We start from the raw sequence: 10,044 nt of genomic DNA, 5'->3' as shown, positions 1-10,044 counted from the left end.
CTTACACCTTATTTTAAAGGGGATTACTTCTTAGTCGTAAAGTGGTATGTTCAAAATGTGAACAAGTGAGGTTAGAGTCCACATACAGGGGCAAAATACAATCGGTAACCCAATGTTAAATCTGGTATAAATTGACACGGCATGTGTATGTACATTTTCTTTTTTCTTTTGAAGCTGAGCCACGAGTTAAACATACTCTTAATTTCATGACATTCTGCCATTGGTCCAGTGCAAGAATGAGGAAGGAATATTATGACAGTGGGGCAGCAAGCCCAAGGTCCCCAACCGAAAGGCAGTATGGCAGTGGTTGCTGAGTTGCAGACGGACCCAAACTCAAATATATGGTGTCAGCAATGAAGATACAGAACTTTGAGCAGAAATTTAGAAGTTCATTTATTCAGCCTAAGCAGGTAGCCGCTTGGAACTTAAAAAGTCTTGCTTAGTGACATTGGGTGTCTCTGCCCTTTAGTGCCGTCCCCTTGAACCTCCTTTCCCCTTCCCTCCCATGTCAGTTGATTTAAGGATGAAGCTAAGGGGCGCCTGGGTGGCTCAGTCCTTTATGCGTCTGACTTCAGCTCAGATCATGATCTGACAGCTTGTGAGTTCAAGCCCTGCATCAGGGTCTGTGCTGACAGCTCAGAGCCTGGAGCCTGCTTCCGATTCTGTGTCTTCCTCTTTCTCTTCCCTTTCCGCACTCACATGCTCTCAAAAATAAAAACATTAAAAACAAAACAAAAAACGTAAAAAAAAAAAGGATAAAGCTGAGTATGCTAAGAACTTAGGGGAGGGAAAGGACCCAAACTTTCATTGCTCTGTTGGATTCTAGTACCCATAATCAGACTGATCTATTTTTGGTGTCATTGCAGTAATCACAGTGACCAAAAAGCAAGCCCATCCTCGAGAGACATTTGTGGCCCTTTTGACTCGTATACAAACACATAATCCGAAGGGGCACAGGTCACTCTTGCTTAGGATTTGTTCAAATTGACTTAAATCGCTCTTAAGTTGATTGCCACACGGGCATTGTCACTAAGTGCACCCCACTTATCATCCTTCTGTCCGTTCTGATCCTCTCAGAAGCAAGGGGGTGGGTCAGTGACCCTTCCTGCTGGAGCAGTCACTCTGCTCTGAACTTGTAGTGAGGCTGCTCGACAGACCTAACCTTGCTAGTTCTGTTCTCTCAGTTCTGCCCCTCAGAGCCGCAGGCGCTCCCCGACTCTTGCCTGGCCCAGGTCTCCTGACTACCACGTGGGGGGTGCCCAGCTCCGGATTCCGGTTTTTGCCTCGGCTAAGTCTTCCATGTTGGAGGCTGCTCATTCTTCTCACGAGCGCTTCCAGTTCGCTTTGCTTCAGCTGCCCGTTGCAAACGTTAATTTGTCCTGAAGGGGAAGCTGTATTCGCCTGAGAGCAAGTGAACACAAAACAGTGTGTGACAGCTCTGGGGTTAAGTTTCCCGATTGTGAGTGAAGGGCTCAAAAGGACACTTCCAAAATCAGAGAGTCCACCTTTTTTTTTTTTTTTTTTTTTTTTTTTTACGTTTTTATTTATTTTTGAGGCAGAGACAGAGCGTGAACGGGGGAGGGTCAGAGAGAGAGGGAGACACAGAATCTGAAACGGGCTCCAGGCTCTGAGCTGTCAGCACAGAGCCCGATGCGGGGCTTGAGCTCACGGACTGCGAGATCATGACCCGGGCCGAAGTCGGACGCCCAACCGACTGAGCCACCCGGGCGCCCCGGGATTCCACCGTCTGACATCCCCAGTATCTTCAGAAGCAGGTTTTCTCCTCCGGTCACTAACGCTGTTTTCTGCCAACTCAGCACTCAAGTTCTTCAGCTGCTAACAAACCGCTAACAATCTAGCTTGCCAAAGCCCAGATTTCCTCAGTCACAGCAATAGTAATATAAAACCTCACTCCTCACCTCTTTTGCTCATTTTTCTTCACTAATTCCCAGAGCTAAGCCTTCTGGAACCCCTACAGATTTTTTACAATCTTTACCTTAACCCAAACATGGCATTGTTCACAACCTCTCCAATTTCTCACTTCTCATTGCTGAGAAGATTAAGACAAGCGAGTCCGTAGCCTGGCAGACATTTAGTAAGTGCTTGTCCCGTTAGCTGCCATCTCCTCATGGGCCTGTGAAAACGAACTTCCCTTTCTTTGCTCTCCAGTGAGGTATTTGTTCATACCCGTTGCAAAAACTCCTGTAAATTTCAGGCTGGCATAAAACCTTGTAAGCTTACTGGCTCCTCTCCGACACTATCAATATCGTTTTCAGTTGAATCGTCTTCAAGTCACCAATCTTATCTCTTCATTGAGCTTTTAAAAATCCTAACAAAGGTATCTCAAAATGTGAGCCAGATACTGAAATGTTACCAGATCTTGAAGGAATTTTACAACACGTAGTGTTTTTCTGATTTCTCAAAGACTGCTCTGCCCCTGGTAGTGTGAGTCAATCATTCTACTGTGCTGACAGTGGGTACTCCGTGCCAGAAAAATCATTAATCTCAACCCTAAGAACCAGCAACGTGTCTAAGAAAGATAACAGGTACGAGAAGCAGTTCTGCTAAGATAATGGAGGATCTGGATGTTGTCAACCTCTAGTTCATGGGAGCAGTGATGCTACACATTTCAATTTCTTGGTTTCTTAAACTTTCTAAACAACTCTTTTGGAAGAAAACAATTCCTAGAGATTTCTAATGGGCTTTCTTACTGTTTCCTTCCTACCATTGTTCTATGCTTAAAATAGTTACAAAGATGTTTAAAACAAACTCAACAGTCTAGTGAGCCATGTATTTTAACACTGAAAGTTCTTCACTCAATGTTCACTTGGTACTTGTGTATCAGATACTGTGTTAAATATTAGATATCTGCACATAAATAAAGACCTCCCCTGCTGTTAAAAAAAAAAGCTAATATTTGAGGAAAGTGAGAAAAGTAAAATGTCCACAGCATGTAGAGATAAATATAACTACCAATTAAGAAAATGTACCTTGGCTGTTCATATGTATTGTATACAAAAATACAGCTATCAAAGGTAAAAATCCTACAAGGATTTTATAGTTTCCCTTTTTCCTGAAGTCCAATATTATAACTTATCCCTGTGGGGGGGGGGACATTAATAAACATACTTCAAAATTCTGTAATTATGCATAAAGATGGGTAATTTTTTAGGAAGCACACAATATTCAAAGTGGGTTGTGAGCATATTATGTGGAATATTTGATGGGTTACTTCTTCAGAAAGCACAAGTGTCACAAAAACACAACAAAAAGTCACAAAATACATCCTACAACTCATTTAGCTCGGATGCTACTTTCCTGCATTATGAACTTATCAAAAGAAGAGTTGGTTCACCCAGATCTTAAAATTCTAGGTGAACAACCTCGGTCACTGCCAAGTTCCCAAGAATGCAGGATAAGACAATCCCATGAAATGGGTCCATTACGAAAGTTCATTTTAAGCCAGGTATTGTGAAGCTGGAGTGGATTTTTCCATAGATACCATGCTACTCATGCTGGTTACCTTTTCAATCTACTCTTTTTACTGAATTCATTCATATTAGTGTATACGGCTGTAGATACAAGCAGAACAAGTTAATTTTTTTAAGTTACAAAAGTAAAACATGCAAACAAAACCTCTTTGCAGTTTTCAATAATTTAAGCGTATAAAGGGGTCCTAAATCAAAGTGTCTAAGAATCTGTTGTAAGGCACACACAGCAACAAGACACAGTTATGTGACTCCTACCTACCTCACCCCTAACACCTCTATTTGTATTTTCAAATATTTTCCCCTAACTTGATTTTAAATTATTCTCTTTACTAAGACTCTAGGATAGTGATGCGTGGGTAGAGGTAGGGAAGCAAGAATATCATTTAACATTAGCGTGGGGTTCTTTTTAGAAACCATACACACTATCTCCTAATAAAACTACTATTTTCCCCATTTAGAATTTAAATGCTGTTACTAATGGAAGAATGTCCTTTTTTTTAAAAAAATATTTTATTTATTTTTAAGACAGAGAGAGACAGAGCATGAGTGGGGATGGGGCAGAGAGAGAGAGGGAGACACAGAATCTGAAGCAGGCTCCAGGCTCTGAGCTGTCAGCACAGAGCCTGACGCGGGGATTGAACTCACGAACTGTGAGATCATGACCTGAGCTGAAGTGGGACGCTCAACCAACTGAGCCACCCAGGCGCCCCTGTCCAATTCTTGACATATACTGATGACCACAACTGTGTTGTAGTCCCCAAGACAATCCTCGGGCTCAATGATTTGTTAGGACTCAGAAAAGCTGTTATACCCATGGTTACGAATCTAACATGGCTGTGAGATATAACCATGTCTTGTTCCTGTGTGTGCCTTATAACAGATTCTTAAACATGAAAGGATGCAGATTAAAACTAGTAAAGCAAAGGCACATAGGGTAGAATCCAGGTGAGACCAGGTGCAAGCTTCCAGTTGTCTTCTCCCAGTGGAGTTGTAACGACAGCACTTAATTCTCCCAGGAATGATGTGCGACATCATGTGCAGGGTGTTGCCAACCAAGGAAGCTCCTCTGAGTCTTGGTGTCTAAGGTTTTTATTGGGGGTCAGTCAGGTAGGCATGTAGCACCCATGTGCTGACGTTAGTTACTCAGTCTTCAGCCCTTTCAAGGGTCAAACTGATAGAATGTGGCCCCTCACCATAAATCCAATTGTTAGTGTAACCTCAAGATGGTGGGGTCCAAGGCCCCTAGTTAAAAGACAATTTTATCAAGCAGGATATGCCAACAGCTTAGAGGGTATTTCCAGGAGCTGGGTAAGAGCCAGGTCTTTTTTGGAATGTGCACGTTTCGAACAAGTTAACCCTTTTACTGGACAAAGCAACTTTAGTATAAGAAGATGTTACATAGTCAACAACATGGATGTGAGCACAGATTCAGCTCTAGATCACGAGCTTCCCCATCATTTCCACATTTCCTCAGAAAGGTTGAGGTCAGGCTGTATTAAAAACTTTATAGAGTACAGCAATGTTGCTAACCAGAAGAGAGGTTATAAATGAGATGGGGTGGGAAATACCTATAAACAAGAATTGGAGGGAAAGGATAGGGAAGTCATTGTTTCTTTCCCAACTCCTTCCTTAATTACAGGCCCATATGGAGGCAGGGTGAGAGGAAGGGAATTCCTGGCAATTGTGAGACCTTGCAAGAGCCAGAAATGGAAGGAGGCACAATCCAAGTGGTACTTGTTGGGAAGGAAGAGAAGTTCCTATAACCACCTTCATGGGGAGTATACTCCTGCCTAAAAGGCAGGACATATACAGTAAGAAGTAACTCTACTTAAAATTAAGATGGTCAACATTTAAACTGTTGTATTACTAAATGAATGGGTTCAGGAAAATTAATACTCCAACTCACTTTTTTTCTAAAATGTACCTTTCAGTATGCATTGGCTTATATTCTGAAAACAGACTGGAAAAATGCTCCTAAAGAGCACATTGAGTTCTTACATTTTAATAAGCTGTAATAAACTTTAAAATAGGTGAGTTAAAAATTGCATAGTTCACCCTAGTGATATTGGTAGGAATTGTATTGTATTGACATACATTTTATGATTTATTTCAAAGGGGAAAACAGGGAAAAAAGTTAGTTGCAATTCATGACAAAAGTAATTTTTCATATTAAGATTGAGATCAGTTCTGAACAACCACCACATTGGCTTTGAAGAAAAAAGCATATGACTGAATTTACTAGTTTTGCCTTTTTCGGTGTCTTAGTTCGTGATAAAGCTGTCACCCAACCTTTGCCAATTTGTCGATTCCATACAACAAACATGTGCTCAACACCTCTAGAAGGCATAAAATAATTGCTAATCTTGACAAGCCTACAGATAGTAGAGAACACAACTATGTAAACTGATAAAGTCTGAAACTGCAGAATTATCGTATCTAACAAAGACTCTTTGCTTGTTCACTCAGGATCCTGAAATCTACTCCTAGGCTCATCTGTGCACTTCCTTGTAAAATCTAGTTATAGTAAGAGATCTGCTGCCAAGTCAGTTTAGCAAGAGTCCCCCATCCTCCAGATCTGATCACCCTTGATATTTAATCAGGTTCCTCATCTTCCACCATCCCCCAGGTGCTGACCATCCTGGCCTCTCATCGGCAAATGTTCTATTAGGCTGGTTTTAGCCAGAATTCCCCGGACCCCGATGTTTCCTCTTCACAATTTTCCATTACAGACTCCCCACCCTGCTCCTTGCCTATAAATTCCCACTTGTCCATGATATATTCAGAATTGAGCCTGGTTTGGGGCACCTGGGTGGCTCAGTCGGTTGAGCACCCAACTCTTGGTTTTGGCTCAGGTCATGATTTCACGGTTCGTGAATTTGAGCTATGTGTCAGGCTCTGTGCTGACAGTGCGAAGGCTGCTTGGGATTCTCTCTCCCTCTTTCTACCCACCCCTCATTCTCTCTCAAAATGAATAAATAAACTTAAAAAAGAGAGAGAGAGAATTGAGCCTGGTTGTATATAGAGGTCTTTCTCCTATTGCAATAGTTCTATATAAAATCTGTTTTTTACCATCCAGCTGTGGTTTTTCTTCACATACTTAAAAGGGGTAAGCATACTACAGAGAAATTAGTTTAATTCCGTAGCAAAGTGGATATCTGCTTGGTTTTGAATGATAAAGAGGACATTCCCTACTACCCAAAGAAAGGGGATTCTAGATAGAGGGAAAAGTATGTGCAAAAGGAGGAGGCAGTATGTGGAAAGAGGCAAGCAAGAGTCACAGTACCAAGGGCTTTTTATGCCATGCTAAGCAGAAAAGGTGATGGTGATATCAAGCATCAGAAGGGGCAGAGGGCAGTGTAGAGGATGAAATAGAGGGTATGAGAATGATGACTAGGGGTGCCTAGCTGGGTCAGTCAGTAGAGCATGCAACCCTTGATCATGAGGTCACGAGTTCAAGTCCCACATTGGGCAGAGAGCTCACTTAAAAAAAAAGAGAGGGGGTGCCTGGGTGGCTCAGTTGGTTGAGTGCTTAACTTTGGCTCAGGTTATGATCTCGAGATTCGTGAGGTCAAGCCCAAAGTTGAGTTCACCACTATCAGTGGTGGAGCCCACTTCCGATACTCTGTCCCCCCCCCCCCCCGCCCCTACCTTGCTTGTGCTCTCTCAAAAATATATAAAACATTTAAAAAAGACAGAGAAGACTAATGACAGTAAAGAAACTCCTGGAATTGTTCAGATGAAAGCTAGTGCTTGAAAATAAGAAGCAGAGATGAAGAAAGATGAGAAAGATTTCCTTTAAGAAAATCAAGACCTGGTGATTTATTTTCTATTTCAAGCTTTTATTTAAATTGTAGCTAGTTAACATATATGATAAAATTAGTTTCAGGTGTAGAATTTGGTGATTCATCACTTACATACAACACTTGTGCTCCTCACAAGTGTCCTCCGTAATACTCAGCTCCCTCCATCAACCCTGTTTGTTCTCTATAGTTAAGGGTCTCATGGTTTGCTTTTCTTTTTTCCCCTTCCCCTATGTTCATCTGTTTTGTTTCTTAAATTCCATATATGAGTGGAATCGTATGGTATTTGTCTTTCTCTGACTTATTTCACTTAGCATAATACACTCTAGCTCCATCCACTGTCACAAATGTTAAGATTTCATTCTTTTTGATGGTTAATATTCCATTACACACACACACACACACACGTGTGTGTGTGTGTGTGTATGTACGCGCCACACATCTCTATCCATTCATCAGTTGATGGACATTGGACATTTGGGCTCTTTCCATACTTTGGCTATTCTTGATAATGCTGCCATAAACACTAGGGAGCATGTACCTCTTTGAATCAGTATTTTTGTGTCCTTTCGGTAAATACCTAGTAATACAATTGCTGGGTCATAGGGTAGTTATATTTTTACTTTTTTGAGGAACTTCCATACTGTTTTCCAGAGTGGCTCCACCAGTTTGCATTTCAACCAACAGTGTAAGAGGATTTCTCTTTCTCCACATCCTTGCCAACATCTGTTTTTTTCCTGTGTTAATTTTAGCCATTCTGACAGGTATGAGGTGGTATCTCATTGTGGTTTTGATTTGTATTTCCCTGATGATGAGTGATGTTGAGCATCTTTTCATGTGTCTGTTAGCCATCTGGATGTCTTCTTTGGAAAAGTATCTATTCATGTCTTCTCATTTATTTTTAATATTTATTTTGAGAAAGAGAGAAAGCACCCACATGCTTGCTGGAGTGCAGGAAGAGCAGAGAGAGAGAGAGAGACAGAGAGAGAGAGAGAGACAGAGAGAGACAGAGAGACAGAATCCCAAGCAGGTTCTGTGCTGTCAGCGCAGAGTCCCACACAGGGCTTAATCTCAGGAACTCGAAACCATGACCTGAGCTGAGATCAAGAGTCAGGTGCTTAACCAACTGAGCCACCCAGGTGCCCCCTTTTGCCCATTTCTTAACTGGATTATTTATTTTGGGGGTGTTGAGTTTCATAAGTTCTTTATAGATTTTGGGTACTAACCCCTTATATGTCATTTGCACAAATCTTCTCACATTCCATAGGTTGCCTTTTAGTTTCGTTGTTTCCTTTGTTATGCAGAAGCTTTTCATCTTGATGAAGTCCCAAAAGTTCATTTTTGCTTTTGTTCCCCTTGCCTCTAGAGATGTGCCTAGTAAGAAGTTGCTACAGCTGAGGTCAAAGAGGTGCTGCCTATTGTTTTCCTCTAGGATTCCGATGGTTTTCTGTCTCACGTCTAGGGTCTTTCATCCATTTTGAATTCATTTTTGTGTATGGTGTAAGAAAACAGTCCATTTTCATTCTTCTGCATGTTGCTGTCCAGTTTTCCCAACACCATTTGCTGAAAAGACTTTTTTCCATTGCATGGATATTCTTTCCTCCTTTGTCAAAGATTAGTTGACTATACAATTATGGGTCCATTTCTGGGTTTTCTATTCTGTTCCATTTGATCTGCATCTGTTTTTGTGCCAGTACTTTACTGTCTGGACGACTACAGCTTTGTAACAAGACCTGGTGATTTCCTGAATGTATGGGAGTCTTTAGGTTTTGGCTCCTGGTCATTCAGCCTCTTTAAGGAAGTCAAAATCCAATAGATAACATTCATTTCACTCCTTAAATTCAAGATTGGGATTTTTGAAGAAAAGCGTATTTTCCTTTGGACTGCCCAAAATGTTAACATGAGTGAAAGTTAATGTATGACCACAGGGAAACAAGATATTTAGAATCAAAACACTGATGTAGACCACCTAGAATGAATCTGGAATACCGAAAAATCTTTGCAAACCAGTACCTTTACATTTAAGCACTTTTGAACTTGATGCTCCATTTGTCTATGACCTAATTTCCTTTTTGCTTTCAAAAAATGAAAAACTCATCTGCACAAGCCTTTCCAGGAAGAGGATGGGTGGAGGTGGTGGGGAGGCACTAGTTACCTTCCTATCCCATGGGGCAACTAGAAAGTTCCATCAGCTCCTTTTTCCCGGAATCAAAGCTTAAAGGTCCTTCAAGTCCCAGCTCAGATGTCACTCCACCAGCACTGGGGTCCCGCTTCTGCTCGGGACAGGTTTCTGCTCACAGCCACCGCCGCCCCTCTGGCCGCTTTCCACACCTCCCCTCCAGCGCCGAGGCTGGAAGGCGCCAGGTCACCCCGCCGCCGTCCCGCCCTGGCGCCAGCGGCTCACCGACAGGGCGACGTCCGGCCGGCGCCCCGGCTGCACTGCAGCCCGGTGACACCGTGCAACCCTCCGCCTGCTAAAGCCAAGCTGCCGGCATCCACGCACCCGCCGCCCGCGGGGACGACGTGCTGGGGGACCGCGGGGGGGGGGGGTGTCAAAGAAACCCCAACTGCACGGCCCGACCCACCGCCCAGGGTCTGCGGTCGGCGGGAAGGCCACGGCGTCCACCGCAGGCACAGCGAGGTCGGCAGCAGGGCCTCCAGGTCGCCTGCAGCGACGGCACCACTCCTACCTGACGATGGACTCTCCTCGAAGGACCAACCCTCCCGGGCGGCCAGACAACCGTCGTCCACAC

Source organism: Panthera pardus, unplaced genomic scaffold, assembly GCF_024362965.1.
Source record: "Panthera pardus isolate Hobbes unplaced genomic scaffold, ASM2436296v1 HiC_scaffold_22, whole genome shotgun sequence".
NCBI lineage: Eukaryota > Metazoa > Chordata > Mammalia > Carnivora > Felidae > Panthera > Panthera pardus.
This window is presented reverse-complemented; position numbering follows the sequence as displayed.